At 31.8% G+C, this 14873-nt stretch overlaps 1 protein-coding gene across 2 annotated transcripts in view; it reads right to left on the minus strand.

The window, feature by feature from the left end:
• LOC149961276 (uncharacterized) overlaps window positions 1-14873 on the minus strand; it is a 73826-nt gene that overhangs the window by 11933 nt on the left and 47020 nt on the right. The window lies entirely within an intron of this gene.

The raw sequence follows: 14873 nt of genomic DNA on the forward strand, positions 1-14873 counted from the left end.
TAATGGATTTTGTATTGTCAGAAAAATACTAAAGACAAACCTAATGAAATTTTGTATATAGTCTAATTTTTATACAGTTTGGTTTTCTATGAAGTTTATCAGGCCCGACAAGAGAGGGGGGAAAGCCTGCGTGGGCCCGATTTGGAACAAACGAGGTATACTTATCCCCTAAAATGTATAGTTACCTCTAATAGTTACGGCTCTATTGGGGCCATAATTGAATATTTTACAGGAGCCTGGGCCCGTGAAGTCGCGGGAGCCCGATTTGGAACAAACGAGGTATACTTATCCCCTAAAATGTATAGATATCTCCGATACTCACGGCTCTATTGGGGCCCGAAATTTATATTTTCCTGGGGCCCCGAAGTTTACTAAGTGTTAAATGAAAATCAAATTAAATTTTATTTTTAATTAATAATTAAATTTGTTAAAAAGAATAAATAAAGAATAATGCATTTTTGACTGAAGCTTTGGATAAAGTAATAATTTCTGTCAAAAAAGCTCCGATAGGAAATACAAATCTTTCAATCAATTAACTAAATTGTAACATACAATCATCTTTTTTTTTAAACATAGAAAATGCAGCCATTTAAATTGTAAATTATTAAAAAGGACAGACCTTCTAAGGTGGCGCAGGTGTTTTACCCCAGGTGGGCCATTTTCGGGCCAAACGCGGCAGCCGACCGATTTGCGGCGCTGGGGTCTACAAGTTCTGGCGCCTGCCAATTTCATGTACGAGATTTTGAATCTGAAGACGTCTTTGGAAACCACAATGAGAATTCAAAGTGTGATTTTCGTAATGATTTTACATTTTTATATTTATTGGGAATTCAAAGTGTGATTTTCGTAATGATATCCCATTTTTATATTTATTCGGAATTCAAAGTGTGATTTTCGTAATGATATCCCATTTTTATATTTATTGGGAATTCAAAGTGTGATTTTCGTGTTGATTTTACATTTTTATATTTATTGGGAATTCAAAGTGTGATTTTCGTAATGATATCCCAATTTTTATATTTATTGGGAATTCAAAGTGTGATTTTCGTAATGATATCTCAATTTTTATATTTATTGGGAATTCAAAGTGTGATTTTCGTAATGATATCACATTTTTATATTTATTGCGAATTCAAAGTGTGATTTTCGTAATGATATCCCATTTTCATATTTATTGGGAATTCAAAGTGTGATTTTCGTAATGATAACCCATTTTCATATTTATTGCGAATTCAAAGTGTGATTTTCGTAATGATATCCCATTTTCATATTTATTGGGAATTCAAAGTGTGATTTTTGTGTTGATTTTACATTTTTATATTTATTGGGAATTCAAAGTGTGATTTTCGTAATGATATCCCATTTTTATATTTATTGGGAATTCAAAGTGTGATTTTCGTAATGATATCTCAATTTTTATATTTATTGGGAATTCAAAGTGTGATTTTCGTAATGATATCCCATTTTTATATTTATTGCGAATTCAAAGTGTGATTTTCGTAATGATATCCCATTTTCATATTTATTGGGAATTCAAAGTGTGATTTTTGTGTTGATTTTACATTTTTATATTTATTGGGAATTCAGATTTTCGTATTTCCCTTTTTTATGTTGATTGTAGAGAATTTGAAGTGTGATTTTTGTGATTATTTCCGGTTTTTATATTAATTAATTGTGCTGATTTTCGGTTTTATTATTAATTTTTGGGAATATAAAGTATGATTTCATTTTTGCGTTGATTGGATTTTGAATATTGTGATTTCTAAAATCTTTATATTTGGTAAAGTGTAGGGTATTTTTTATGAACCCCTCTCTTTCAAACTATTCAATTTAGTGCGGAGCCTAAAACGTTCGAAATATTAATAGAAAAAGCTCTCGAAAACCTCCAGATAATGTATAAACCTTGAAGGGTAGCCTTCGGACTATTATAATGGAAACTGATCGGGTCGACAAATTTTATTATAGGGTTTCTCGGTGACAGTCTCGAATGGCAGTGAGGTCACGCCTAACAGAGAGGGTTCTCCAATTCGACGAAATATCGCCAACTCAGCCACGTGTCGAAGTGTGCCGAGATAACGGGCTTCGGGCGCCGTAGGACCGAGTTAATGGCGAAGGCACAAACTGTACCGCCGTCCCCGCCTTTCGCCTCTAGTAACGGGTGACGGGCGTCCGATAATCGACGAGAACTCTTGATCAAAACACTCGAATAAAAGTTGAGATGACGTGGATCGCGTGAACTACGAGGGGGGGGGGGCAAAAACCCTTTTCTATTTGGCGCCAAAGATTAGCCGGCGCGCGCGCGCGTGGGAGTGCGTCGGGGGAGGAAGGGTGATTGCGGTTACCATAGCGACCGATATTCAGATAAAAATAGGAATAAATTAGGCGAAATGCCTGGCGCTTGGATGGTCTGAGATTTAAGCATTTACTGTACGAGAAATTTGGTCAAGATGGCGGACATTAATTTAAATTTAAATTGAATGATTTTTCAGGGTTCGTACAAAATTTCCGGAATTAAATTCCCAGACATTTCCGTGTTTTCCCTGACCAAATTGCCAATTTTCCCTGACCATTTTGTAGAATAAATTAATGGTTTGTGGTAAAATCTTGAAAAATATTTATTACGTATTTTTAATACATCTTTCAAAAATTTATTTGCCTGATTTTAAAATTCTCTTACTTTTTTGTACCATTTTTAAATTCCTTGACTTTTCCCTGTCCTTTTGGGATCATTTTCAAATTCCCTGACCTTTTCGAAATATTTTAAAATTCCCTGACTTTTCCCTCACCTTTTGGAAATATTTTAAAATTCCCTGACTTTTCCCTCACCTTTTGGAAATATTTTAAAATTCCCTGACTTTTCCCTCACCTTTTGGAAATATTTTCAAATTCCCTGACTTTTCCCTCACCTTTTGGGGTAATTTTCAAATTCCCTGACTTTTCCCTCACCTTTTGGGGTAATTTTCAAATTCCCTGACATTTCCCTCACCTTTTGGGGTAATTTTCAAATTCCCTGACTTTTCCCTCGTCCTTGGGAAATATTTTCAAATTCCCTAACTGTTCCAGGTTTTCCAGGTCGTGTACGAACCATGTTTTTAATTAAATAATCAATTATATTTTAATGTATTTATGAAAAAGAAAATAATTAGTTGCCATATAAAATACCAATAGGTTTTAGTCTCCCCTATCTTGTGAAGACCCACTTCCATTACGTCATAACGTAGTTTGCTCTTCCACTCTTATGACGTATGGGGGAAGCGATCCTTCACAAGATAGAAGGATTTAAATTTTCACCCACTGACCTTCAGAATCAAGTTTTTTAAGAGAAATATACTTAAATTTAATTAAATTTAACTTAAATTTTGGTTTATATAATCGCTGCATACTAAATTATTAAACATTTTGTCAAGAAACTAAGTTATTTATCACTAAATAAAATTAATTTAAAATCAACGGTGTTTATTGCACAAGGTTTAATTTTAATTGTTTTTAAACATCATGCCATAAACACCGTTGATTATACAGAAATTTAATTTAGTGATTTTGTCAAGTGAAAGAACACACATGCTTAAAAATCAATAGAATATGAAAATCGATTTAAAAAATCAACAGCCTTAGTTGGTGGCCATGGTTTAAATAGAAGGTCATTAGGAGGGGGTAAAAATAACCCTAGCCTATAAAAACAATTAAACTTTTTCTATTAAGAAAATAAACTTTCTATTAAGAAAATAAACTTTCTATTAAGAAAATAAACTTTCTATTAAGAAAATAAACTTTCTATTAAGAAAATAAACTTTCTATTAAGAAAATAAACTTTCTATTAAGAAAATAAACTTTCTATTAAGAAAATAAACTTTCTATTAAGAAAATAAACTTTCTATTAAGAAAATAAACTTTCTATTAAGAAAATAAACTTTCTATTAAGAAAATAAACTTTCTATTAAGAAAATAAACTTTCTATTAAGAAAATAAACTTTCTATTAAGAAAATAAACTTTCTATTAAGAAAATAAACTTTCTATTAAGAAAATAAACTTTCTATTAAGAAAATAAACTTTCTATTAAGAAAATAAACTTTCTATTAAGAAAATAAACTTTCTATTAAGAAAATAAACTTTCTATTAAGAAAATAAACTTTCTATTAAGAAAATAAACTTTCTATTAAGAAAATAAACTTTCTATTAAGAAAATAAACTTTCTATTAAGAAAATAAACTTTCTATTAAGAAAATAAACTTTCTATTAAGAAAATAAACTTTCTATTAAGAAAATAAACTTTCTATTAAGAAAATAAACTTTCTATTAAGAAAATAAACTTTCTATTAAGAAAATAAACTTTCTATTAAGAAAATAAACTTTCTATTAAGAAAATAAACTTTCTATTAAGAAAATAAACTTTCTATTAAGAAAATAAACTTTCTATTAAGAAAATAAACTTTCTATTAAGAAAATAAACTTTCTATTAAGAAAATAAACTTTCTATTAAGAAAATAAACTTTCTATTAAGAAAATAAACTTTCTATTAAGAAAATAAACTTTCTATTAAGAAAATAAACTTTCTATTAAGAAAATAAACTTTCTATTAAGAAAATAAACTTTCTATTAAGAAAATAAACTTTCTATTAAGAAAATAAACTTTCTATTAAGAAAATAAACTTTCTATTAAGAAAATAAACTTTCTATTAAGAAAATAAACTTTCTATTAAGAAAATAAACTTTCTATTAAGAAAATAAACTTTCTATTAAGAAAATAAACTTTCTATTAAGAAAATAAACTTCTTGTATTAAGAAAATAAACTTCTTGTATTAAGAAAATAAACTTCTTGTATTAAGAAAATAAACTTCTTGTATTAAGAAAATAAACTTCTTGTATTAAGAAAATAAACTTCTTGTATTAAGAAAATAAACTTCTTGTATTAAGAAAATAAACTTCTTGTATTAAGAAAATAAACTTCTTGTATTAAGAAAATAAACTTCTTGTATTAAGAAAATAAACTTCTTGTATTAAGAAAATAAACTTCTTGTATTAAGAAAATAAACTTCTTGTATTAAGAAAATAAACTTCTTGTATTAAGAAAATAAACTTCTTGTATTAAGAAAATAAACTTCTTGTATTAAGAAAATAAACTTCTTGTATTAAGAAAATAAACTTCTTGTATTAAGAAAATAAACTTCTTGTATTAAGAAAATAAACTTCTTGTATTAAGAAAATAAACTTCTTGTATTAAGAAAATAAACTTCTTGTATTAAGAAAATAAACTTCTTGTATTAAGAAAATAAACTTCTTGTATTAAGAAAATAAACTTCTTGTATTAAGAAAATAAACTTCTTGTATTAAGAAAATAAACTTCTTGTATTAAGAAAATAAACTTCTTGTATTAAGAAAATAAACTTCTTGTATTAAGAAAATAAACTTCTTGTATTAAGAAAATAAACTTCTTGTATTAAGAAAATAAACTTCTTGTATTAAGAAAATAAACTTCTTGTATTAAGAAAATAAACTTCTTGTATTAAGAAAATAAACTTCTTGTATTAAGAAAATAAACTTCTTGTATTAAGAAAATAAACTTCTTGTATTAAGAAAATAAACTTCTTGTATTAAGAAAATAAACTTCTTGTATTAAGAAAATAAAACTTCTTGTATTAAGATAATACTGTCAAAACTAGGTACAAACCGTACAGATTCTCTATAAGCTTAAGTAAATATCCCAATTCAATCTAGAAGATGAAATATGAGAATATGTAAAAATGGTAAGCGTCGACAAAAAAGGTGACGAATAAAAATATTATTTGCTTTTTTCATTTGTTATTTCTCGTCCAGCTGCCCGGGTTATAAAAAAAGGAGCCACGGATATCCTTAGCTTTTTGAAGTGGAAGGATGTAGGACTTATTTTCATGTCCCAGGTAATAACGTTATCGAAGTGAATCCGAGGACAAGACCGTCGCCCTACCTGGCGGCCAGCGAGCGCAAATTCCAAAATAAACCGTATTACCGTTTCTTATCTCCTTTCGCATATCGAAAGCGTGCTGAGAGAAAGAGCAAACACGGAAATTCAAATTGGGGGGAAAACCAACGGGATGCGATGCTTGAGAAATTAAAGGGAATATGCACTTTCGTAATTATGTCGCAGCTCCTAATTTCACGTTTCTGTCATCAGGCTTAAAACCGTTAAACCAAGAATGTATTTAATTATAATTAAAATTAAAAAAATTATGACAAACTACAACATGGATAAAGTTGATTTAATTAAAAACTTAAAAAAAAATTAGACGTAACGTGCTACAAACATTTCCAAAATTCATTTTGTATTTTTAGTTTATTTTGAGCTCCAAAAATCATTTTGCATTTAGAAAAACTAATTTTCAAAATGCATTTTGTACTTTGTAATTTGAGTTATGGAGAAAGTATTTTGCATTTTGAACAACCCTGAGCGAGGGGTCGGACACTGGCCATTATTTTCTACGGGATTTCGGGATTTCGTAGAGATTTTATCATTACTTGTTGAAGTGATTTTGGGATTTCAATGTTAATTTACCATAGAGAGAGTTAAAAGATTTAATGATTTTAGACAAAGTGTACGGGAATTTGGTAAATATCCGACCCCTCGCCGATCATTTAAAATACATGTATTTATTTATATTTAGCGATAATGACTATGTTGTGAAGATCAACATCGTTGTCGTATTTTCCACTTGTTGGGATTTGGAACAATTTTCCCACTAATGTAAAGTCCCGGATGGCTGCCTTTGGCTTTTCAGCAGAAAAATTCCGGCTAGCAGACGACAAAATCCGATTTACTCTCTTTACACCTCCTTTTCAGAATGAGTCAAAAGAGTAGCCCTAATATTCCGGAACAAGCCAATAGTTTGTGGGACGGAGTAATTCTTATCCCCGGAACAGGCGAATAAAACGATTTAGGGTAAAAAGAGTACACTTTTAGTCCGAAAACAGGCCTATATAGTCATTTTACCGAAGTAGAAATAATAAATAAATTCTTCGTGATACTACGTCGTAAAATATTAATTTAGCCTAAGAACGAACGTCGGTCATTTTTTGGAGTATTTCAAACTAAATAATCATAACCTGGCAACATTGCTATATATTTTTATCCTTCTACGAATTGTTTGTGTGGCAGCGTTGTTCCTCCACACCGAAAACGGCAGGAGATTATCGCCGCCGAAATTGTTTCCTAAGCTGGTCGCCGGCTTTATCGACCGTTATTTTGAAAGACTATTAGCGCTAGTTGCGTGTTAATAAATGATATTTCTATTTCATTTCTATTCCCTTTAAAGTGGTTTTGTATTAAAGCAAGTGGCGGCTCCTGTCTAGTTGCATTATCTCGCGCTAGATGTCGTTAGCGTGTTAATATAAACAAGTTGAGTAAGCATCAAAATCTAGCCTTAAAGGCTGGTGTGGCAAATTGGGAGCTTCTCGGGTTGATTGGCTTTTCGGAATCACGTGATTATTAACTTATTCAACACGTGGTTTCGGGTAGCCAATAGATGGCAGTCAACTTGTCAACTTTTCCGATTTGCGGAAAATGTTCTCGAAATTTTTCCGCATTTTATTTTTCCAGAAAATTAACTACACCACTTATGACTACACTAAAATTAATACAGAACCATCTACTGGTAAAAATTATAACTTCGGTAATCATCAAATTAGAGATAAATGCCTAAATCTGGGCATTAAAATTGCTCTGTGTTACCATGGTGGATACTTTACGTTTGTTCTGGAACAAAAAGTGTACACCTTGTTCTGGTGGAGATATTTACTCTACACCAGTGATTCTCAACCTTTGTCACCTCGTGGAACCCCATTTCAGTTTCAAATTTATCGTGGAACTCTCGCTTGAAAAAAAGTTTAAGAAAATTAAGGAACTTTATTTTATTTTAAAATTTTAGTACGACGATTGACACTGATTTTAAGAACGTTTTTTATCGGTAGTTAAATAGAAATGTGTTCGGCATTTAAATATTTTCTGGTGAAACTAATTCTATCGTGGCAGAGGTCCGTGGAGCCTCTAGAATTCTAAATGGTGAATTACCTTGGACGAATAATTACTGGACTCGAAACCTAAACAAAATACCCGGTTCCACAATTTGCATCGCCCGTCAGCGCTCCTACCGAGATAATCACGAAATATTTCTATCCAAATACAAAACACGTGCGTAAAAATGTTTTTAATAGAAGTTAAGCTTTTGGAATTTTAATAGGCTTTAGATTATTCAGTAATAATTAATTGTATTGGAATAAAAATGAAAGGTAATGATTTATTTAAATAGGAAGTTCGCTTTAATGTTTTTGCATATATAGTTTGTGTGAAGGTTTAAATAGATTATAAATTTTAAAATGCCTAGTCAAAACGGAAATAAAGGTGTAAGCTTTGACGACAGGGACAAGCTAAGAACGCTTTATCGTCGTCCGCAAAATTTTAAGACAAAATTTTTAGATTCAAATTCCCTGACCATTTTAAGAGATTTTCCCTGACTTTTTAAGTCAACACTTTTTATTTTATACTTTACTTTTATCAGAAGTTAATAAATTAAAATGGACATATATTTCAGTAAAAAGGTTTTAGCAATGTTGAAAGAATTTGCCAAAACTTTCAAGGAAATAAATGATAATCATACAATTTGTCATAAATCTAGAGTAAAATTACCTTCAAAAAGTGTCAAAAGAAAATTCAATTCCCTGACTTTTTACAAATTCTTAAAATTCCCTGACATTTCCCTCACTTTTTTGGCCAATTTTTAAATTCCCTGACATTTCCCTCACTTTTTTGGCCAATTTTTAAATTCCCTGACATTTCCCTCACTTTTTTTGCCAATTTTTAAATTCCCTGACATTTCCCTCACTTTTTTTTTGCCAATTTTTAAATTCCCTGACATTTCCCTCACTTTTTTGGCCAATTTTTAAATTCCCTGACTTTTCCCTGTTTCCCCGGACATGTGGCAACCCTGGCACGTGTTTAGTATTTGGATAGAAATCTTTCCAATACTTGACACTACGACGCTACAATTGGCACCAAGCGCGTCATTTGTTTTCGGGTCCAGTAATTATTCGTCCCAGTTTACACCGTGTACTATTCGGTCACTTTTCACTCCTTCAAAGCGGTAGTAAAGAGAGTAAACTGATAAAATCATCTGCTTATCAAGAACTTATCTGCTAAAATGGCCACAGGCAGCCATTTATGAAGTCATAAGGTTAATCTTCTTACCCTACTTCGAAATCACAGAATCTATCTAGTTTTCGACGGCAACCAAAAGGGGCTGTTCACAAATTACGTATCGTGGTAGGGGGGAGGGGGGGTTTTGGCAAGCGTTACGAATTGTTACGTGGGGGGGGGTTCACTAAAATGTTACGTAACACATCTTACTTTTAATATCGTAGAATAAAATTTTCATCACTTTCAGAAACAGTCGCAATTATTAAAAACATAAGCATTTTCATTGGTTTACATAAAAATACAGTTGTAATTTCAAATGTAAATTACAAACAACAAAATTTAGTACCTGATCTTATAGTACTTTATTACCAGCATATTAGTTGTTACGTACTATAATAATTTAAGGGGGGGGTCGATATTTGTTACGTAATTTAAGAAGAGGGGTCTTTCCATTTGTTACTCTTTGTTACGAGGGGGAGGGGGGAGTCCAAAAAGTGGTTTTTCTGCGTTACGTAATTTGTGAACAGCCGCAAAGAGGGCGTAGCGATAGTTTTCAATCGTGGTCAATTGACCGTCAAATGAAAGTTATACATACCGCATATCTCGGACAGAGCGAGATAGTCGGAAAAATAAGCCGTCGAAATTGGTTCCTGTCAAAAAAACTTGATTCGAAGCTTTATATCCTTTCGTCTCGAGAATATTAAAGTCCGAAATTGCGTTGACCTTTCGGACCTTCGAGACACGGATTTCGGTATTCCAGTGCTAGCGCTATCAAAAATATTTCCAAGAGGGGATCCCGGGATGGGGAGGAGATAAAGTCCTAGGCGAGAAGATTTAGAGATTTCGAGTTTTTACGATTCTCGGGAAGGAACCGGGCACTAATGGCGGTTTTTTTTAAGAGACTACGACCTTTGACCTCTTCAAGGCAGTGGCTCTTACGCATTATCGAAACTAGCACTAGACCACCGATAATCCTCACCCTATTTCGAAAATTCCAAATTAATGAACTCGCACCACCAGTTTTATTTTTAATTAAAGTATTTAATTCTTGACCAGTTTTTTATTACATTAGAAATCAGTTAAAGGCCTAGGTTTTTTTCTGCCTGTCCCCTTTTAAATTAACTTAGTGGAGCACAAATATCCTGGTGGTAGGCCAACCGCTGAACATGTTGGCCTAATTTAAAGGGGGACAGGCAGAAGAAAACCTAGGCCTTTAAAGGATAAATTAATATTTTGAGCAATTATTTTTAATTAAATTAACTGGTTCAAGCGATTAAAGATATTGACCAGTTATAATTTTTTATGTAAATCAGTCTAAGCAAATTAATTGACCAGTTTTATTTTTAATTAAATGAACTGGTCCAAGCAATTAATAAATTTTTTACCAGTTTTAATTTTTAAATTAAACTGGTCCAAGCAATTAATTTTTGGCCAGTTTTATTTTAAATTAAATATACTGGTCCAAGCAATTAATTTTTGGCCAGTTTTATTTTAAATTAAATATACTGGTCCAAGCAATTAATTTTTGGCCAGTTTTATTTTAAATTAAATATACTGGTCCAAGCAATTAATTTTTGACCAGTAAGCAATTAATCAATTTTTGACCAGTTTATTTTTTAAATAAACTAGTCCAAGCAATTAATTAATTTTTGGTCAGTTTTAATTTTTAAATTAAACTGGTCCAAACAATTAATTTGACCAGTTTTAATTTTTTAAATAAATATACTGGTCCAAGCAATTAAATAATTTTTGTCCAGTTTTAATTTTTAAATTAAACTGGTCCAAACAATTAATTTGACCAGTTTTAATTTTTAAAATAAATATACTGGTCCAAGCAATTAATTAATTTTTGACCAGTTTTAATTTTTAAAATAAATATACTGGTCCAAGCAATTAATTAATTTTTAACCAGTTTTATTTTTAAATAAATAAACTGTCCCCAGAAACGAATAAAATTTTAACCAGTTTTATTTTTAATTAAATAAACTGGTCCATGGACCAGAAGACCACCCTTATTTCCAAGCTCACTATAAAAACCCGAGCTACTCCAAAATCTTTGTAAAAACTACCATTTCCCATATTTTGTAATTTAACTTTAACAATGGCCGAATCTCATGTACAGATATCACCGAGCTCCGAATTTTATTTCAGACATGAAATGTGTTTGATACACCACCTCCCTCCTCCCCAAATCGTAGCCTATAGTAAGTCGATTGACAAAAGAAAAAATATATACGTTCACAATATAATGCCCCCTGGCCGCCTCTGGTAACACGGAAATGCTCTCATGCAATAAATTGAATATTCGGCTACACTTCTGGACGTGGTGAAATGACAACCCGTGAAAGCCGCGTCCGTGGCGTTACTGGCGCTTATTTTCGGCTTGGATGATTTCGAGATAATTTTGAGGCGCTTTTACTGTTCCAACAACTGTCGTTACGTCGTGATTTAAAAAATAATCATCCGTTTCGTGTTGTGGGAAAAGGCGCTGGATGTAGTGCCGTTTGTGGTACATGGCCGAGGATTTACGACTTCGCTAATTCTGGGACTAACAATTGTAAGCTAAAGCGCGTACCTCAAACCGTACATCATTAAGGGGATTTTACGCCGGTATTTTCAAATTCTACTTTTTCGTCGTCATGGAAACGCTGGACCTAGCGGATTTTAAGCGATATTCAGGGATGCCACATTTCTTCAGATTCAGATTCAAATTCCCCGACTTTTCCATATTTTCCCTGGCCATTACGAATATTTCCCCCGCCTTATTTTATGCTAAAATGTGACAATTTTTTTATCTATATTTTAATAAATGTTTCAATTTGTAACCAAAATTAAATTCCCTGACTTCTGTACTAATTTTTAAAATTCACAAACTTTTCCCTGGCCATTACCGATATTTTATTTTCCCCGACGTATTTTATGCCAAAATGTTGCCATTTGTAATCTATGTTTTAATAAAATGTTTCAATTTGTAACCAAAATTAAATTGCCTGACGTCTGTACTAATTTATAAAATTCCCGAACCTTTCCCTGGCCATTACGGATATTTCCTACGACTTATTCTATGCCAAAATGTGGCAATTTTTAATTTATAAGGTTTTCAAATCGCAACCAAAATTAAATTCCTTGACCTTTCAAACATGAGAAAAATAAATAAGCGGGTCGTTCGCTTAATAATTAAGTAAATCAGATTTATTAATATTAAATCGTTTTTCGAAGGGGAATTTTTCTGGCATTTTTCAAAATATCAGTTTCGTTCATTTTAAATAGAGTCAATATAGTTTCCAATTTATGTGATTTTGGAATTTTTTAAAATGACGGTTGGAAAACTAAAATAATTAATTTAATACGAAAACTTTAATCCACTTTTAATGATTTTCTAAACATTTAAGGCAAGTTTAATAGTTTAAAATTAATCTGAATTAAAATTTATTAGTACTTTTAGTCATTTTGTTCTTAAATTTACCTGCATAAAAATAATTTTTAATATTTTCATGAATACATAAAAGTATAAATCACAGATTTTTTAATTAAAATTAATTAAATTAATCTGCATTAAATTTAATTACTACTTCGTTATTTTTCTCTGAAATTTCACTGAAACAAAAACCATTTTTTAACATTTTCCAGAATACACAATTAAATGTATTTAAATCAGAGCAATTATAGCCATTTGGGGTATCAATTTTGAATGTCGGGGCCTTTCAATAAAATAAACTACGCTTGCTGAACTGGTTTTTGAGTAGCTCATTCGTCACGAAATACGAATATACTCTTATGTCCAGGGCGTTTCGTAGTAAAACGTCATCGATACGTCACCCGTGACGCAGCAGCAACATCAAAACAAAAAGACCAATCAGGCCCGGATTGGCCATAGCGGCTGGTCGGCGATCGCTGAGGGCCTCCGGGCTCAAGGGGGCCCCAAATTGTTTAAAATAAATTTTAATAATAAATAGATTTTTATTCCATAACCCCCACCGCCCGGTAAGGGTACCCCCCTTCAGTCTCTAGCCTAGGGCCCTAAAAGGAGCCAGTCCGGGCCTGAGACCAGTGTTATATTCCATAGAGAGGATTTTTAGGAATAAGTGAAAAAAAATTTCGTATTTTGCTCGACTTGTAAAACTAAAAAACGTGATTCTTAATACGAGAGGTTTAGCCACCCCTCTTGAAAACGCGTAGCTACGTCTGTAGCTTTATCACGTACCATCTAATCTCCAACAAATTCGCCCTACACGTTTTCAAAGAGAGTGTCTTAACGTCATAAATAATCTACAACTTATCATCAACAACAACAATAAAGCGAAGTTCAAGTGTCCAAATTGGGTGTTAACTATTAGGCGACAGGGTATATGGAAATCGGTGTGGCGCGAAAAAAGAATTTCGGACGGGGCAAAGAGAGATCAGATCGTTCGATTCGTAAACAATGAGCTCCGACCGAGAGAGAGGCGAGTAGCCGCCGTTTGTGTTTCTAAAATGTCCAAAAAGAAGAACAAAGAGTTTTCCCAGGCGGATCGAGAAACCCCCCCCCCTCCCGCACGGACGGATAACAACAATGTCAGACACCTCTTCTCCTAACCCCCAAGCAATCCCCCCCACCCGCGGATGTTTGTCAGTGCGTTTTCAAGATACTTCGTTCGGCGGCGTTTGGCGAAAAACATTATCGGCGGCGGCAGCGTGATAAAAGTCCCCCTCCCCTTTTTGAAAAATTCTTAAAAAAATTTAAAATGTTTTTCAAATAATTCTCGGCGGCGTTGATTTTTAACGGCGGCGCCGGCGTGAAGGGGAAAAATTGTCTCCCCTCTTTTGAAAAATTCTTAAAAAAAATTTTAAAATGTTTTACAAAAATTCTCGGCGGCGTTGAAAACTATATTTAGTGAAATAAATCTTTGATTTTCACTTAAAAATAGAAACAATTTAACCATTTTATCACAAAAATGTACTAGTAGCTAATCATGTTAACAATAACAAAAGTATAAAATAGAATGACTTTATATAGGAATTTATCCTATAGCTAAATCTAGCAATTTAACTGAGGGGCGGGATTTGATTATAGGATTTTATACGACTTTGTAAGGATTTTTCAAAAAATATAGGATGTTATAGGACATTTTTGAAAATATAGGATTTTATAGGGATTATAGGACCTATGGGGGCCCTGATCTCTCACATTGTCAGTAAAATGTTCCCCAAAGTGACAAACTTATGAAACAATATTATATAGACTTATGGTCTTACGTTTAGTTTCAGACTTTGGTCGTACGAAGAATTAATTTATTTCTACTGAATACGTCAGTTTTAAGGTGGGGTTTCTTCGTTATTTTGTTGTTTATTTTAGTTTGTTGTTATTATTATTATTATTAAAGAAGTCAATATCACATCAACGCCCTTGGTTTTGTGTTTAGAATAGTATTTTGAATAAAAGATGTCTTTTTTTAACAATTGCTTCAGAATGTAAACATTTCTAAAGTTTACGTATGTAAAATTGACATAATAATAATAAGATATGCGATATTCAACTATAAAATTTAGGGAATATTTTCTTGAAAAGGCTTAAAAATATTTTAACACTTACTACACAAATTAAGCATTTCTAAATTGTAAGCATTAAAATCACAAAAATATAATAAAAAGTGTAATTATCAAATATGAAACTAACATGTAACACGTCTTAAGACAAACCTTTTTTTTGGCTACCAAATTGTAGCATT

Source organism: Leiobunum rupestre, chromosome 1 (assembly GCF_980474605.1).
Source record: "Leiobunum rupestre chromosome 1, qqLeiRupe1.1.hap1, whole genome shotgun sequence".
NCBI lineage: Eukaryota > Metazoa > Arthropoda > Arachnida > Opiliones > Sclerosomatidae > Leiobunum > Leiobunum rupestre.